The following is an 18,490-nucleotide window of genomic DNA, read 5'->3' as shown; positions in this document are numbered from 1 at the left end:
TCCTTTACTTCATCTTTTATATATTTATTTATACATTTTAATTTGTGTGCATTCGATACACAGCTGGTACAGTAACACACTGACAAACATGAAACACTGGAAATTTAGGGACAGGGGGGTGGAAGAGGCAACAGGACAATTTATGCATGATCCATGTGGTCAGATGTTCATATGCTGCGCTCACTGATCCTCTGAAGCTAGTAATACTGACCAGGGAGCAGAAAGGAAGCAACGCTTTTGCAGGTAATTTCAGATGCATCAGCTAAACAAACAAACTGTTTCTATGCTGTCAGTGTGTCTGGCAGCTAAAGGTCCAACTCACAGAGAAACGAAACTAACTCGAGAAAGATGAGAAAGGAAGGAGAGAGCTTCGAGTGCTCATTTAAAGCTTACATGTCAGTCCTCATGTTTTTGAATCAGTCCAACAGCGTCACGATCAGAACTGCCAGAGTTATTTTCCCAACTGGACCATTACAGCATTTCTTATAATCACTGTTGGTCAAGTTACTTGAAAAAAGTAATCAGTAACTAATTACTGATTACTTCCCCAAAAAAGTAATCCCGTTACTTTACTGATTACTTATTTTCAAAAGTAATTAATTACTTAGTTACTTAGTTACTTAGTTACTTTTTAAAAACAGGATTTACAACCTGAAGAGGTGATAAAGTGATAGATCTTTCAGCCCAATTCTACTTTTTCTACATAATCCATCATACAAAATGTAATCAAATGGAAAAGTCTCTTTTTAAAACTTGTTTTATTAGTTTTAACCTTTTAACTTTATGCATCAAGCAAAAATGTAATTATATGCAATATTCTCTGACTGGAAGAAATTAGTTTAACATTTAAACCTATTTTCTGCACATTCCAGCACATAAAATAAATATTTTTTGTGTTTACACTCAGTCTTTCAAATAGATGCAAGTAAAACACAGCAGAAAATAAATAAAGTCAAAGACTCAGCGGTCCTGTTGCTCTATTTTCACCTGTAAAGCAGGAGTGGGGTAGGCGGAGGTTTACCCTGGTGCAGGTGTGCCGCGGTCAGTGGAAGAATCCGTGAGTTTCTCTGTGAGTTTCCCATCACGTCGTAGCTACTCGGTGCTTGTTGGAAGTTTAGGGGTTTTTTTGCTGTAAAAAGAAGTTTTCTTCCCACGCACAGCGGACACTAATGTTTTTGTCACTTTTTATGGAATCAAACTCAAAGTAAGGTCAGTACTTCCACGCTTTAAACGCTGCACGCTCATACTCTCTCTGCACTCGATATATGATCCATTGTTGATCTGCACACAGCTGTTGTCACGAACGTCGCACTTGCTTACGTCACTGTCATGAGACATTCTCGCAAAAAAATCACGGTTTTAGTAATGCAGTAACGCAGCGTTCCTACGGGAAAGTAACGGTAATCTAATTACCGATTTTGCAATAGTAATCCCTTACTTTACTCGTTACTTGAAAAAAGTAATCGGATCAGATTACTGTAAAGAATCAATGAATCTGCTGTTACGAGCACAGACTGGGATTAAAAGTTCTAAGTATTACTTTCAGTTATTTCTAAATTATATTTCATTTGTGTCATGGTGACACACCTGACAGCACGTATGTCCTTCCTGTGGTGATGTCAGTACGATAAAGTCAGGAATCCCTAACACGTGAGGACGATCAGCTCCAATCAGCTCAGGGGAATTTAAACCTGGACATCTGTGGGACTGAGTGACCCTCGAGGTGACCCCTTTTTTCCCCCCCATCCATTCGCTTCTGCTTATCCTTTTCAGGGTCACGGGGGCGCTGGAGCCTATCCCAGCTGTCATAGGGCGAGAGGCGGGGTACACCCTGGACGGGTCGCCGGTCTGTCACAGGGACAGACAACCATTCACACTCATTTTCACACCTAGTGGCAATTTGGATTATCCAATTAACCTATCCCCACAAGCTGCATGTCTTTGTACGGTGGGAGGAAGCCAGAGTACCCGGAGAGAACCCACGCAAACATGGAGAGAACATGCAAACAGAAAGACCCGGCCTGATGGTGGAATTGAACTCAGGACCTTCTTGCTGTGCGGCAACAGTGCTAACCACCGTGCCACCGTGCTGCCCTTTTTGTTTTTTTTAATTGAGAAAATGTTATTTTTTTATTTAGTTTTATTCTAATCGGTAAACAGATAATTACCATTGCAGGTGAGGGAGGAGACGCGCTGCTTCAGCTTTCATTCTAAACAACTTCTGAGCTGCCACTCAACTGATTACAGACGGTTATTGAACACTGAAATATTTGCTGGGATCATTTTCAAATGGCTCTGAAATATGATTAAAGCTTTTATCTGTTCGGACAAACTGTAGCCTCAAACATCAGACTCAATATTGAGTGCAGAAGTGGTTTATTTAACATTCCCATTGCTGTGCTGTGAATGCGAGCGCTCGGCTTATTATTAGAAACCATCGACGCAGTCAGAAACACCTGAAAGCACACACACAGGAAGTGACCTGAAGGCCACTCCAAAGTCTTCATTTTGTTTTTCTAAAGCCACTCAGAGTCGGACTTGGATCACTGTCCTGCTGCAGATACAAAATGTGCTTCAGCTTGAGGTCATGAAGGTGTTTACTTGTGTTATCTTGTTGCTGTTGATGAGTGGGAAACACTCTGTTTCCTCAGATTGAACATACACAAGACATGACAACACCACATGGCACCTGTGCACACCACAGCACAACAACACAGGAAATGGTTCGTGGCTGTCAGAGGTTTCAGATTCTGTTTGGAATAAAGCTCAGTGATAAAAATTGTGAACAGTGAAATCTGAAGATCTGAAACTGTAGAGGAGGATGGACGAGGTATTAAACTTCAGTCACACGGCACCTCCGACCTTTGTCTTCTCAGACAGTTCTCTGGAAGGTGAAATACAAGCTAATGTTGTGACCTTAGAAGTGGCAGTGCTGCTTCTTCTTCTTCACTGTGAGTCAGGATTTGCGTCATGAGGTTACAGAAAGCGGGTACTTCATAACAGAAAAACGAGAACTGCTGCCCTGATTTCTGTTTTTTGACCAGGACATGTCCAGGCAGCACGGTGGCATGGTGGTTAGCACTGTTGCCACACAGCAAGAAGGTCCTGAGTTCAATTCCACCATCAGGCCGGGGTCTTTCTGTGTGGAGTTTGCATGTTCTCCCCATGTTTGCATGGGTTCCCTCCGGGTACTCTGGCTTCCTCCCACCGTCCAAAGACATGCAACTTGTGGGGACAGGTTGATTGGATAATCCAAATTGCCACTAGGTGTGAATGTGAGTGTGAATGGTTGTCTGTCCCTGTGTGTTGGCCCTGCGACAGACTGGCGACCTGTCCAGGGTGTACCCCGCCTCTCGCCCTATGACAGCTGGGATGGGCTCCAGCGCCCCCCGCGACCCTGAAAAGGATAAGCGGAAGCGAATGGATGAATGGACCAGGACATGTCCTTCAACTCACATACTAAACAAAAATGTAGGACTGCTTTCTTACATTTGTGCAACATCTCTAAAACTAGAAATATCCTGTCTCAGAGTGACGCTGAAAATTTCTCCTGTATTGGATTCTCTTCATTGGCTCCCTGGGAGGCAGAGCCTTCAGTTTTCAGGCCCCTCTTCTGTGGAATCAGCTTCCAGTTTGGATTCAGGAGACAGACACTATCTCTACTTTCAAGATTAGGCTTCAAACTTTCCTTTTTGCTAAAGCATATAGTTAGGGCTGGACCAGGTGACCCTGAATCCTCCCTTAGTTATGCTGCAGCAGGTGTAGGCTGCCAGGGATTCCCATGATGCACTGGGTGTTTCCTCTTCACTCACCTCTCTGCATTTAATCATTAGTTATTATTAACCTCTGGCTCTCTTCCACAGGGTGTCTTTGTCCTGTTTCTTCCTGTTAAAAGGGAGTTTTTCCTTCCCACTGTTGCCAGATCTGTGCTGGGAATATAGTGATGATTATGGAGAATGTAGATCATTTACATAAACAGGAGGACCAACAACACTCTTGACTGGTTCATTTGGAAAGTGAATGTTCTCATTTTAGATATGCTGTCATGGTCCCGGTGACTGGCTGTGTTTTTCCACCCCAGTGGAGCCCAGATCAACACACCTGTCATGATCACCTGTGTGTGACGCTGGATGATCACTTAGCAGTATTGAAGACCACAACTATTCATCTCTTCATCTGTGTACCTGTGTTAGTAATACGCCGCCTTTGCTTCTTGTGGTTTATTTGTTCGTGTTCACTTAATCCAGTCTGTCACATGTCCTCAGGTCTCCGTACCACAGTGCCCCTCCTGACCTTTCTCGTGCTGTTTCAGAGACCCATGTTCGAGTTCCACGTCCACGCACATTTCTCCCGTGTACTGTGTTTCTCTTGGGTCTGTAAATGAAGCCAAGTTAAGATTGATTCCTGCTGTCTGCGTCTGAATCTGCGTTTGGGTTCACATTTACGTACTGGCCCCCAGGCCCGCTCCATCCATATACCCAATATATGATGGCCATAGAAGGGGGCACGAGGAGGCACAATTACCCCTGAAATATGAATGCCTGTGCACAGAACCTGTGCACTACTAAGCTATTTAAGCAGGATTATCATTTTTAGTTAAGTAAAAGCAAAATCAGTTATTTTCTACACAGAAACGTCCTTCTAGTTTGATGATGACTCTCACTGAAGCTAAAACAGTCTTAAACTGAACTGCTGTGATCTTTTCCACCAGTGGGAGAATATCTGCACTTTATCAGCCACAAACACTGAGCTACAGTATGAACCAGGGGGCATCCAGCAGAGGTCAAAGGTTAAAGTGCTTTGAATATAACAGGAAGGAAAGACGAACTCTTGACCTTTGCAGGATTATTTCTATTACATCAGGCTCTAGTTTCAGATGTGAGTAAGATGCTCGTGCCCGCTTCAGCTATCAAACCGTCCTGTGATGAGTACTCGCCACAAAGAGCTGCGATGTCTCACACTCACTTTACTCATCTCTTACAATAAAACAACAATCAGTGGAAACTATGGACCAATATAATAGCAGGGTATCGCCGCCCCTCTATCTTGCAGAGTTAATGCACTCCTTAAAGCATTGTTTATTCCAGCTCTGTTTTCCAGAATGAGCTCAGTTTTATTTCCAGCATTGCAGACTCATGTTTACTGCTGCTGCACGGGGCCTCGTACCCGCATCGACCAGGTTCTGTCAGGAAGGAGCTGCAGGTGTTTCTGAAAAGTTGTGACAGTTGGCTCAGATGCTTTAGAGGCCACAGGGAGCATCAGAACGAACATTACACAGATACAGCAGTCATTATCTCTTTGTCTGCAGCAGGAGACGGAGAAAATGAAACCCGATGGTGTGATCAGTATTGTTTATGTTCATGTGTACGCAGACGAGCCCATAATTATTCATACCTGGCAAATTTTGACTTAACCCTCTACTGCTTAGCGTAAAACTGTTAATTTTCATTTGTTGCCTCAAGGCAACACTGTGCAGTTAGCCTGTTTTTTTCAGGCAATATAATGCATTAGCATATATGTGCAGAGATGTGTTTGGGTGCATTTACATGATCGATTTTTTTACTATCTACTGATAATTACAGGACATGGACGTAAAAACCTTTTACGGAAGGAAACCAAAGGAATGTGAAGTTAGGGACATTCCCTCAGAAAATGAGGACAGCAAGCTTTCAGGGAGCTACAGTGAGGTGGAGGATCCCTGAATCAGGTTTGAGGGACACTTAAGAGCTCAGGGGTTAGGGGTCAGTTGGTAAACTAATTGTGTGTGTGTGCATCTTCCTGTTGCATTTCTTTCTTTCTCATAAATAAATAAATAGATAATCTATTATTATCATTACAGGTGGATTGCAAGCAGAGGAAGCGCATCACTGTCCCCTGCCCTGCTGCGGTGCAAGAACATAACAAGAACATGGGTGGGCTGGACCTGCTTGACTCACTGACTGCACTCTAACGTAACACAGTTAGATCCAAGAAATGGTACTGATAGGTTTGTAGCTTGAACCTATTCGCTGGAACGTTGAAGACAATATAATTACACAGCAAAAGCATTGAACACCAAGTAGGCAAAGTTCTTCATGTTACTCATGCATGAGGGAGACCTGCCTGGAACCAAGTGTCGTTCCACCACTTGACCTCCATCAGACTCTCAGCCAGGTTCCCCATAGCACTCCTTTTATTGTGGTTACATGAATATGCATAGGGTCATTAACATATGATGTCTACATACACACAAAGAGTACCTTGCATGTGTGTGTGTGTGTGTGTGTGTGTGTGTGTGTGTGTGTGTGTGGGGTCAGAGTGTGACCCCATAAACGACTTCCCTTAACCTGCTGGTCTGGAAAATCCAACAGTTCATCTAAACATCTAAAAGCACTTAGTGTCACGATCTGGTACAGGGATTCAAACGCAGAGCGGTAAGGTATCTCCAAGGTGTAGTTTATTTACAGTGCCAGTGCAATATATGTACAGTGAAGGGATCCAAAACTCCGGGGGAATCACAGGGTAACTCGCTCACGTCTTCTTCGCTCACACTCACACACGTTCCCGCAGCAGGGAGGTCGCAGGTCCCGGGGGGGGGAGATGTTAGGGGTACAATCATCCAGCGACGAGAGGATCTGTGTTCCAGCCTCAAATAGTGCTCCCGGTGATGATGGGTGAGTGTTGTCAGGTGTGTGTGTGGGCCAAGGGCAGGAGCCCACAGTGAGCTCCGCCCAGGCAGAGAGGGAGAGAACAGAAACAGCAATTGTAGCCTTGTGGGGCCGACCGGGCAGGCACGGAGACCATGACAGTACCCCCCCCTCAACGGGAGCCTCCCGGTGACCCACCAGGCTTACCTGGATGCCTGCGGTGGAAGTCCCGGAGCATGGCCCCATCCAGCACAGCAGCTCGAGGCACCCAGGAGCGTTCCTCTATCCCGTAGCCCTCCCAGTCAACCAGGTACTGAAAACCCCGACCCCGGCGCCGGGAGTCCATGATGCGGGTGATATTGTAGACCAGCTGACCATCCACGAGCCGGGGGGGCGGCGGGGCCCTGGAGGGAGGGCACAACGGGCTGGAGAGCACCGGCTTGACCTGAGACACATGAAAGACATTGTGAATGCGCATGTTGCGCGGCAGCTTGAGGCGGACAGACACAGGGTTCACAACGGCTTCCACGGGAAAAGGGCCAATAAACTGAGGAGACAGCTTCTTTGACTCAGTCCGTAGCGGCACAAAACGGGTAGCCAGCCATACCTGTTGACCGATGGTGTACACGGGGGCCGGTGTCCGGCGACGGTCAGCGAGGGTCTTGTTCCGCTCCTTAGTACGGAGTAGGGCAGCCCGAGTCACCCGCCAGGCACGACGGCACCCGCGGAGGTGAGCCTGTACAGAAGGAACGGAGTGCTCACCTTCGATGGCCGGGAGCAAAGGCGGTTGATAGCCCAGGGACGCTTCGAAGGGAGACTTGCCCGTGGCGGAGGACGTGTGGCTGTTGTGGGCGTATTCGATCCATGGAAGCTGTTCACTCCAGGTCGATTGGTTGTGCGAAGCGACACAGCGGAGGGCAGCTTCCAGCTCCTGGTTGGCCCGCTCCGATTGCCCGTTACTCTGCGGATGGAAACCGGAAGACAGACTGACCTTGGCCCCCAATGCGGAGCAGAACTCCCTCCAAACACGGGACGTGAATTGCGGCCCTCTATCCGAGACGATGTCCACGGGGATCCCGTGAAGACGGAACACATGGGAGGTGAGGAGCCGGGCCGTCTCCAAGGCAGAGGGGAGCTTCGGGAGGGCGACGAAGTGTGCAGCTTTGGAGAAACGATCGATAATGGTAAGTATGGCGGTGTTACCAGCGGAGGGCGGCAGCCCCGTGACAAAGTCCAAAGAAACATGGGACCACGGTCGGGCTGGTGTAGGGAGAGGCTGCAGAAGACCCGGTGGAGGGCGGTTCGAAAGCTTATTCCGGGCGCAGGTCGAACAGGCCGCTACGTACTCCTTGGCATCCCTAGCCATAGCAGGCCACCAGAAGTAACGTCGGAGGAACGAGCAGGTGCGGAGGACCCCAGGATGGCATGAAAAGCGGGCGGTGTGAGCCCACTGGAGAACCTGAGAGCGGACGGCTGAAGGAACGAAGAGGCGACCAGGTGGACCAGTGCCAGGATCCGGTTCGGTCTCCTGCGCCTCTTGGATGAGCCCCTCGATCTCCCAGGAGATGGCTCCAATTATGCAGGCGGCCGGGAGGACAGGCTCAGGGTCCGAGTCCTCCCCAGTGATGGAGAATTGCCTGGACAGGGCGTCTGGCTTTACGTTCCGTGTTCCTGGCCTGTAGGTGATAGTGAAGTCAAAACGAGCAAAAAACAGCGCCCACCTGGCTTGCCGGGAATTGAGACGTCTAGCCGAGCGCAGGTACTCCAGATTCTTGTGATCCGTCCAGACGATGAATGGTTGTGCCGCTCCCTCCAACCAATGTCTCCACTCCTCCAGGGCCAGCTTGACGGCCAGAAGCTCCCGGTCCCCGATGTCATAGTTACACTCTGCTGGGGAGAGACGGCGAGAATAAAAGGCACACGGGTGCAGCTTACCGTCCAGCTGTTGAGACAGAACTGCCCCAACCCCGGAGTCCGACGCGTCCACCTCCACAACGAACTGTCGTGTAAGGTCCGGTTGCCGGAGTATGGGAGCAGTGGTGAACCTGTCCTTGAGCAGGGCAAAGGCTCGCTGAGCGGCAGAATCCCACTGGAAGGGAACTTTGGGAGAGGTGAGTTTAGTGAGAGGGAGAGCGATTCTGCTGAAATCGCGAATGAACCGTCTGTAAAAGTTGGCAAACCCCAAAAAACGTTGCACTTGACGGCGATCAGGAGGAGTAGGCCATTCCACCACAGCCCGCACTTTCTCCGGATCAGTCCGCAAGTCCCCCTTCTCGATAATGTGGCCCAGAAAACTCACTGACGCCACGTGGAAATCGCACTTCTCCCCCTTCACAAAGAGCCGGTTCTCCAGAAGGCGTAGCAGGACCTGCCGGACATGGACTTTGTGCTCCTCGAGTGTCTTAGAAAAGATCAAGATGTCATCCAAGTACACAAATACACAACGGTTAACAAAATCACGAAGGACATCATTAACCATCGCCTGAAACACTGCGGGGGCGTTAGTCAGCCCAAACGGCATCACGAGATACTCAAAGTGGCCCCGATGCGTATTGAACGCGGTCTTCCACTCATCCCCCTCTCTGATGCGCACCAGGTGGTAAGCGTTGCGCAGATCCAGCTTGGTAAAGACGGTCATGCCTTGAAGCAGTTCAAAGGCGGAGGAAAGCAACGGCAAAGGGTATTTGTTCTTAACAGTGATCTGATTAAGGCCCCGAAAGTCAATACACGGCCGCAGCAAACCATCCTTCTTATCCACGAAAAAAAACCCAGCCGCGACAGGGGAAGAGGAGGGGCGAATCAACCCTGCCGCCAGCGACTCCGAGATGTAACGCTCCATAGCATCCCTCTCAGGCCGGGAGAGGCTGTACAGGCGGCTAGACGGCAGCGGAGCTCCAGGAAGAAGATCGACGGCACAATCGTACGGGCGGTGCGGGGGAAGGGACCGCGCCCGATCCTTACAAAAAACATCCCGCAGATCATGATAAACCCGCGGAACCATCGAGAGGTCCGGGGCGTCCGACGGCGAGGCCGCGGGTGGGAGCGAAACGGGGGAAGCCGCAGCCCGGAGGCAGTTCATATGGCAGGCCACACTCCAACCCAGTACGGCACCCTTCTCCCAGTCGATATGCGGGTTGTGGAGAACAAGCCAGGGGTGACCCAGAACCAGCGGAGTGAGGGGAGCCTTAAACGAAAAAAAACAAATCCTTTCTGCGTGATTGCCCGAGAGAGATAATGAAAGGAATTCAGAAACATGAGTGATGTCAGGCAGGCGCTGGCCCGACAGTGCGTGAACGCGGAGGGGGCGTGACAGAGGCTCCAAGGCGATGTTCAGTTTGGCGGCGAGTGAGGTGTCAATAAAGTTCTGCTCAGCCCCAGAGTCAACGAGAACGGAGAGAGAATGAGAAACAGTCCGAACACGCAGAGTAGCCGGCAAAAGAAGTCTGGGGAGAGGGCTTTCACTCGACAGATCGCCCACCAGCACCCTCACGATCACTGGTGAGCGCGCCCTTTTGCCAGCGTCGGGCAGGAGGAGACAGAGTGGCCTTTACGGCTGCAATAAACGCACTCACCGGAGGCAAGACGGCGCTGGCGCTCCGCGGGCGACAGCCGTGAGCGCCCAAGCTGCATGGGCTCTTCCCCATCCCCGGTGTCGGCGTCACACGACCCATGGGCTGCAGTAGGGGTCCCACAAAAGTCCAGCGGGGCATGCCCCGAACGCGCGCGTGCGCTCCGATGTGCGCGCACCTGATCGTCCACCCGCATACACAAAACCAGAAGCGCATCCAGGGAGGAAGGCAGTTCACGGAGCATTAGTTCATTCTTTATTTCCTCATTAATATTAGTGAGCAATGCACTTTTAAGGGCCTCTTCCCCCCATTTCGCCTGTTCAGCCAAGGTAGAAAAGTCAATAGAAAAATCAGCCATGCTGCGTTTACCTTGTTTAAGCGCAAGCAAGCGCTGGCCGGCGGTGGCAGTTGTAGCTTTCCTGTCAAACACACCTTTAAACTTAGTAAGAAAGTCAGAAAAGGTGATGTCCGGCTCCGCCTGAAGCGCAGCTTGAGCCCAGGTTAGAGCACGGTCCTGGAGTAACTGGACGATATAAGCGATTTTCGCACCATCAGTAGAAAAGGCTTGCGGTTGCTGGCGAAACTGAAGGGCACACTGAGTGAGGAAACCAGCACATCTATCAATCTCTCCCGTGAAAGCCCTGGGAGTGGGGAGGAATCTGTCAACGTGAACAGGTGAGGGAGCAGGTGGCGTGACACTTACTGCTGGAGCCGGCGCCTCCGACGGAGGAGCGGCGACCAGTGGAGCGGCCGGTAGCGGTGTTAGCCGGGCCACGGCCTGTGTGAGGTTCGCGAGCTCTGCTCGAAGGTGAATGAACATCTGCTCGTGGCGTGCCAGCATCGCGGCCAAAGTGGCGAGGGTGGGAGTCGAGACCGCTGGATCTGCTGAATCCATTTCCGTGGCTGGATGATTCTGTCACGATCTGGTACAGGGATTCAAACGCAGAGCGGTAAGGTATCTCCAAGGTGTAGTTTATTTACAGTGCCAGTGCAATATATGTACAGTGAAGGGATCCAAAACTCCGGGGGAATCACAGGGTAACTCGCTCACGTCTTCTTCGCTCACACTCACACACGTTCCCGCAGCAGGGAGGTCGCAGGTCCCGGGGGGGGAGATGTTAGGGGTACAATCATCCAGCGACGAGAGGATCTGTGTTCCAGCCTCAAATAGTGCTCCCGGTGATGATGGGTGAGTGTTGTCAGGTGTGTGTGGGCCAAGGGCAGGAGCCCACAGTGAGCTCCGCCCAGGCAGAGAGGGAGAGAACAGAAACAGCAATTGTAGCCTTGTGGGGCCGACCGGGCAGGCACGGAGACCATGACACTTAGACTAGAACAGACGTAGCTACGTTAATCCTACCGTAAAACAATAAGACAAGGTACGACCTCTCTCATGCTCCTAGGATGTAGGTGTGCATTCCAGTGTGGAATACACACCAAGCCTTTGTAGCCTGCTAAAGATCACACATCCTATCACTACACAATTGATTATACACCTCTAAGCATATATGGTTAAATATTTCTAAGCATAAATGACAATCAACAATACAAAACCTGACATTCCCCCCTTTTGACCTTTATGCTAGAAAAGTTCCCAGTTATCATCACCTCATGTCTGACAGTTTCAATGCAAACATTTTTATACTCAGCATATGTCAATCACCCTAAATTACTGTAAAAGTACACAGTTTAACAAATGTATTAGCAGTTATCCCATTCCTCATTGATCTCATCCAATGGCAAACTGCATCCTACGAGCAAACAAATGAATTGTTAATTTAATAGTTAAAATAAGAAAGTAACATTTTCAAAAACATCTCAGCTTGGTGGTGCTTCCTCCGGGTGTGCAAATCACATGTCTCTCTGAAGAGTGGTTTGAGTTCTGCAGGGCGTCATACATGTCTCTTCCAGTTGTTTCCATCATTGTCCATAGGACCAGAGTCCAAATGTATGTAGAATAAACATTCAAACATACCAGTTGGTTTTGTTGTTTGTCAACATGGGTCTCAGCTATCTCCAAAGCTGTAGACCTCTTCAACACTCAAGTTTTATGGCCTCTACCAACCCCCATCACCTCACTTCAGGCCTTCGTCTTGTGAGGGGGATATTTATGAATCCTCCACTGTCCACGCTCTGCAGAAAAACCTCTCTGTGAAAAGGGTGCTGGGTCCAGTTATCTTACTGCTGTTATGATCCCAGCAGTCTTCAGAGTGTCATCATATGCACAGTATAGTGGCACAGCATTAGGTGATGTTCATAGGAAACTGCTGTCATCACCACCATAGCTGCTGGTTCCTGTGCTTTCACAGAATCATGATGCCATCCTTAGACTCCCCCTGCGCTGTCGATGGAGCTTGGCACGCTCCCCTCATCCTTCAGATGCCCGTCTGTTGTCCACAATCTCCTCTGTTGGCCTCTGGAAAGCCCCCTTGGCACAGCTCTCATTCCAACGCAGTTTCATGGTCCTTGCTGTGGCTCCAAAGTCTGATCTCATGATGGGCCCCACACAGCTCGACCTTTGACCTCAACCACTGCCTGGGCTGTCAGCTATGCCTGGAATGGTTCTTGCTTCTCACTGGGCCTCTGAAGATTTCTCAGGAGATTACTGCTGCAATATTCTGACTGCTGCACCTGTATTTCCTTGCTAAGAGGAAGGACTTCTATTTGGAGAGCATGTCAACAATCATCAAACCACATTCTTTAGTTCAGTGAACTTCACTTATAGGCCATCAAAGCCTCATCTGAACATGGATGCACCACTTGCATAGGTTTAATACCTATAAATGAACTGTTAATCACACAAATCACTGCAACAATAATAGAAAACATTATTTAATGTTAATCCTGGACCTCTCCTCTTGACGCATGGACACTCCCATGAGTCAACTCATCAAAACCAGATTCCTGTCTTAAAGAAAAAAGGTTAGCTAGATCACATCCCAGGCAACATCAGGGCATCTCCTCCGGAGTAGCTCCGTAACCCTGCAATAAAAGTGTGTTTTGCATATTAAGTTTGCTTAACACCTGGCTCTGCCAGGAGCCTGCATACACACCATCATGGCCTGGAAAAGAAGATCTGGAAGTAAAATCAAACTTTACACTTGTAAACAATTGTATCATAAAGGTAATAAGCATTCAACATCAGCAAGACAAGTGTCATGTGCAGGTATTCTCAAATCAGTAAACTACAATTATTTCCACAATTTGCCTCAGACATGGATCATCCCATGTACTCAGTCAACATTAATGTAATCGGTGACTTCCCTTAAGCAAAGTCACTCCACTCATATATTACTATGAGCTCAAAAGTGGCCAGCTAATGAGCTCCATATTAAACTATTCCATAAACACTGCATCTCTTATTTGTTTTTCTCATGTCACTTGTCCGCTTCTGCTGAATCTTCTACATGCATTCTCAGAAAAACAAACATTAGCAACACACATTGACTGTGGTCAGACGCAGGTCGACAGGTTCCAGAGGTGCCATAAAAACACCATAAAGTTAGCCATCCATAGCTGTGGAAAGAATGTTATTCACATCATCAAAGTAACCTTCACATTTTCCCAAAAGCACAGTGTAACAGCATCACCAACTCATAACCTGTAAACGCAGTTTTCTTCACACTTAAACCCAGAAATCCTGTAGTAGAAAAACATTAACTAGTCCTCTTATAAATCACATGATCAAACACATGAAAAACTTTAATGCTGTAGAAAAGAAAATACAAATGTTAGCGCTGCGCAGGCGTATGCATACTTTGTCACAGTTTCCTCTGTGAGCAACACAAGATAGTGAATAACACCCCTGGTAGATGCACAGACACAGAAAATGGCATTTAAAAGGTAAAACCATCACGCAACCTCGAATGTTGCTGTCATCTTTCTGCTCCTGTAAAAGGAAACACATAAATTCATCTGCACCCTTTGTCCTGTCTAGGTGGAGGTTAACCTTGAGTCGTCAGACACAGCTGGCTGCCGGCGGAGCTCACGGGCGCGTCACTGCAACTCCCCCTGGCTTCTGCTCCGCGGCTGCTGAGTGAGCCCTCATCTGGGACTCTCCTCAGCTCTTACTGGGACAGTGGCGCGGCTGCCCCTCTGTTGGTCTTCCTTGGTCTCTTGTGTTCTGGGGGCCTCTGGATGTCTGGAGTCTTGATCTCCTCCATACCTGCTTCATGCCCTGGAGGACGGGGATGTGGCTCCCCACACTCCCTAGCAGATCGTTACATGGAGAAACCTTTGGAATGCAAGCATGCTGATCCACACAGGTATGCACACAGGTGTACACACGGGTATTCACAGACGCGGACTACAGCTTTCTTGGCTGCTGCCTCAAAGCACATTGTGCGCTGTCTATCTTGCGTGCTGCACAATATCGTTTATTATTTAGTATCTACTGATATCTACTGCTAACTAGTTTATTGTGATGGTGCCGTTTTTTTTATTTATTATGTTGCTCTTTGTTGTTTGCTTTCTCTTCTGTTTTTTTTCTCCATACAGGTGACCCAGGAGTTTTGTTCTTTTTTTTTTTTTTTTTTCTTTTTTCCCCCCCTTCTCACCGTCTCTTCTCCCATTTGGTTTTCTTTCTCTCCCTCTCTTTCTTTCATTCTTTCTCCCTGTCCTATCCTCCAGTCATGTCTGTCCCGTTTGTAGCAACTGAAAATAAAATAAATTCATAATTATAATAAAGGTCAATCAAATGGACCAATATGGCAAGGCCATGACGATCCACTTGGTAAAATAAATCCGCTTGGCATCTTTCTTGGCCTTAAGACAACAATTCTGATGCTAAAGATCCAAACGGGACACAAAAAAAAAAAAAAAAAAAAAAAAAAAAAAAAAAAAAAGCAACACACATTGACTGTGGTCAGACGCAGGTCGACAGGTTCCAGAGGTGCCATAAAAAGACCATAAAGTTAGCCATCCATAGCTGTGGAAAGAAGTGACACTAGTTTTCAACACAGGAAATTTCTCACATGCTATTCACATTATCAAAGTAACCTTCACATTTCCCCATCAACACAGTGTAACAGCATCACCAACTCATAACCTGTAAACACATTTTTCTTCACACATACAGTGGGGCAAAAAAGTATTTAGTCAGCCACCGATTGTGCAAGTTCCCCCACTTAAAATGATGACAGAGGTCAGTAATTTGCACCAGAGGTACACTTCAACTGTGAGAGACAGAATGTGAAAAAAAAAAATCCATGAATTCACATGGTAGCATTTGTAAAGAATTTATTCGTAAATCAGGGTGGAAAATAAGTATTTGGTCACCTCAAACAAGGAAAATCTCTGGCTCTCACAGACCTGTAACCTCTTCTGTAAGAAGCTTTTCTGTCCCCCACTCGTTACCTGTATGAATGGCACCTGTTTGAACTCATCATCTGTATAAAAGACACCTGTCCACAGCCTCAAACAGTCAGACTCCAAACTCCGCCATGGCCAAGACCAAAGAGCTTTCGAAGGACACCAGGAAAAGTATTGTAGACCTGCACCAGACTGGGAAGAGTGAATCTACAATAGGCAAGCAGCTTGGTGTGAAAAAATCAACTGTGGGAGCAATCATCAGAAAATGGAAGACATACAAGACCACTGATAATCTCCCTCAATCTGGGGCTCCACGCAAGATCTCATCCCGTGGGGTCAAAATGATCATGAGAACGGTGAGCAAAGATCCCAGAACCACACGGGGGGACCTGGTGAATGACCTGCAGAGAGCTGGGACCAAAGTAACAAAGGTCACCATCAGTAACACACTACAACGGCAGGGAATCAAATCCCGCAGTGGCAGACGTGTTCCGCTGCTGAAGCCAGTGCATGTCCAGGCCCGTCTGAAGTTTGCCAGAGAGCACATGGATGATACAGCAGAGGATTGGGAGAATGTCATGTGGTCAGATGAAACCAAAGTAGAACTTTTTGGTATAAACTCAACTCGTCGTGTTTGGAGGGAGAAGAATACTGAGTTGCATCCCAAGAACACCATACCTACTGTGAAGCATGGGGGTGGAAACATCATCCTATGGGGCTGTTTTTCTGCCAAGGGGACAGGACGACTGATCCGTGTTAAGGACAGAATGAATGGGGCCATGTATCGTGAGATTTTGAGCCAAAACCTCCTTCCATCAGTGAGAACTTTGAAGATGAAACGAGGCTGGGTCTTCCAACATGACAATGATCCAAAACACACCGCCCGGGCAACAAAGGAGTGGCTCCGTAAGAAGCATTTGAAAGTCCTGGAGTGGCCTAGCCAGTCTCCAGACCTCAACCCCATAGAAAATCTGTGGCGGGAGTTGAAAGTCCGTGTTGCTCGGCGACAGCCCCAAAACATCACTGCTCTCGAGAAGATCTGCATGGAGGAATGGGCCAAAATACCAGCTACTGTGTGTGCAAACCTGGTAAAGACCTATAGTAAACGTTTGACCTCTGTTATTGCCAACAAAGGTTATGTTACAAAGTATTGAGTTGTATTTTTGTTATTGACCAAATACTTATTTTCCACCCTGATTTACGAATAAATTCTTTACAAATCCTACCATGTGGATTCATGGATTTTTTTTTCACATTCTGTCTCTCACAGTTGAAGTGTACCTCTGGTGCAAATTACTGACCTCTGTCATCATTTTAGGTGGGGGAACTTGCACAATCGGTGGCTGACTAAATACTTTTTTGCCCCACTGTAAATCCAGAAATCCTGTAGTAGGAAAAAACATCCACCAGTTGTCCTGGTATAAATCGCATCATCAAGTCACATGAAGAACTGTAATGCTGTAGAAAAGAAAATGCCAATGTTAGCGCTGCGCAGATGTATACACACTTTCTCACAGTTTCCTCTGTGAGCAACACAAGGTAGTGAATAACACCCCTGGTAGATGCACAGACACAGAAAGTGGCACTTAAAAGGTTAAATGATCACGCAACCTCGAATGTTGCTGTCATCTTTCTGCTCCTGTAAAAGGAAACACATAAATTCATCTGCACCTTTGTCAGGTGGGGTTAACTTCGCACAGTTGTGTTACATCAGTAAAGTCTTGACAGCTTTTGTCAGCTTTTACCAATCAGTTTTTTCTCTTTCACTCATGCATTCATTCATCCATTCTTTCTTTCTTTGCTGATAGTGGAACCTATCGTCCCATTTAGTTTCCACTCTCAGCAAAATGACGTCATTTCAAAAAGAAAAAGAACTTTAGCTCGGATTACATCGCTGAATCCTTTTTGGACAGGAACTTACTTTCTAATTGTCCCAAATAAGTGGCTTTCTCCTGAGCCTATTTTAATGTGGAGAAGCTCACCTGTAACAATTTTCTCGACGACGTGTCGTACAGCGCTTTCTGTTCTAATCGTGCAGATCTGCTCAAACGACAGAGATTATTGAACAAAACTTTCATTCAGTGCACTGTGAAAGTATCAAAATAAAAAGGCCTTGTTAAGTCATGACACAAGCTCCTCATCTCAGGAGGGTAAATCATACCATTAGAATGGTTTATCATACCATCATACTAATTGGCAGGCTCAACTTCACAACAAAAGAAAAATCAGCAGCTAGATTAACTCCAAACCAACCATCAGCTGCACAACACACAACACAATCCTAATGTCCTATTAGCTATGAGTTTAATCCCCAGGTCTGTGCTTTTCACTCATTTAGGCCACAGATTTTATTCAGTTTTCCTTTTTCCCCTTCATCATAAAACATGTGACATGTTGTCATGCACTTCACAAAAGAAGTTTGTTCTGACGTATTCAGAGTTGTGTATCTAGGTACAGGATTCACTCGCACATCAAAACAGGAAACTCAGTGTTTTAGAGTCTCCACTCAACACACAACAAACTCCAACACATCTCATTCACTCGTGCTAGAATTCAGTCACCTTTCATTAATCTAAGAACAATCAACTAATTTGCATATCAGCTATTAACCCACTAGGATGACAGGACAACAGAAATGCATGTTCAAAGTGTTATCACAAAAATAGAATTTCCCTCATACAGTAAATTACTTGTGCTGCATCAATCAAGCAGGAAGCATCTCCCAATTTACTATATCAACAACTAAATTTATTGTCTGATCACTGGTTGGTCAAACCAGAATCTTTTTTCCCACGAAAGTTAAACTGTTGTCCTGCAACCTAGAGAGTCAATTTTTTGCATTGGATAAATTCAGCATTTGATAACAAGTGTCTGCTAAATTGACACTATTTTAACACTGATGAGAGATAACAAGCTGATCTTCATTGCATGTGTGTTTGTGTTATTAGGCAGGTTTAATGCATGTCTGTGGAGCTGCATATCCAGCAG

At 47.0% G+C, this 18,490-nt stretch overlaps 1 long non-coding RNA gene across 1 annotated transcript; it reads left to right on the top strand.

The window, feature by feature from the left end:
• Positions 1 to 13,367: 13,367 nt before the first annotated feature.
• LOC120731064 lies at positions 13,368 to 15,205 on the top strand. The gene is made up of 2 exons (XR_005695270.1): positions 13,368 to 13,655; positions 15,067 to 15,205. It is a non-coding gene; the product is annotated as an uncharacterized LOC120731064 (long non-coding RNA).
• The last annotated feature ends 3,285 nt before the right edge of the window (positions 15,206 to 18,490 follow it).

Source organism: Simochromis diagramma, unplaced genomic scaffold (genome assembly GCF_900408965.1).
Source record: "Simochromis diagramma unplaced genomic scaffold, fSimDia1.1 OVJJ01000343.1, whole genome shotgun sequence".
NCBI classification, from domain to species: Eukaryota; Metazoa; Chordata; class Actinopteri; order Cichliformes; family Cichlidae; genus Simochromis; species Simochromis diagramma.
Note: the sequence above shows the minus strand (reverse complement) of the source record. Positions and strands in the feature narration are given on the sequence as shown.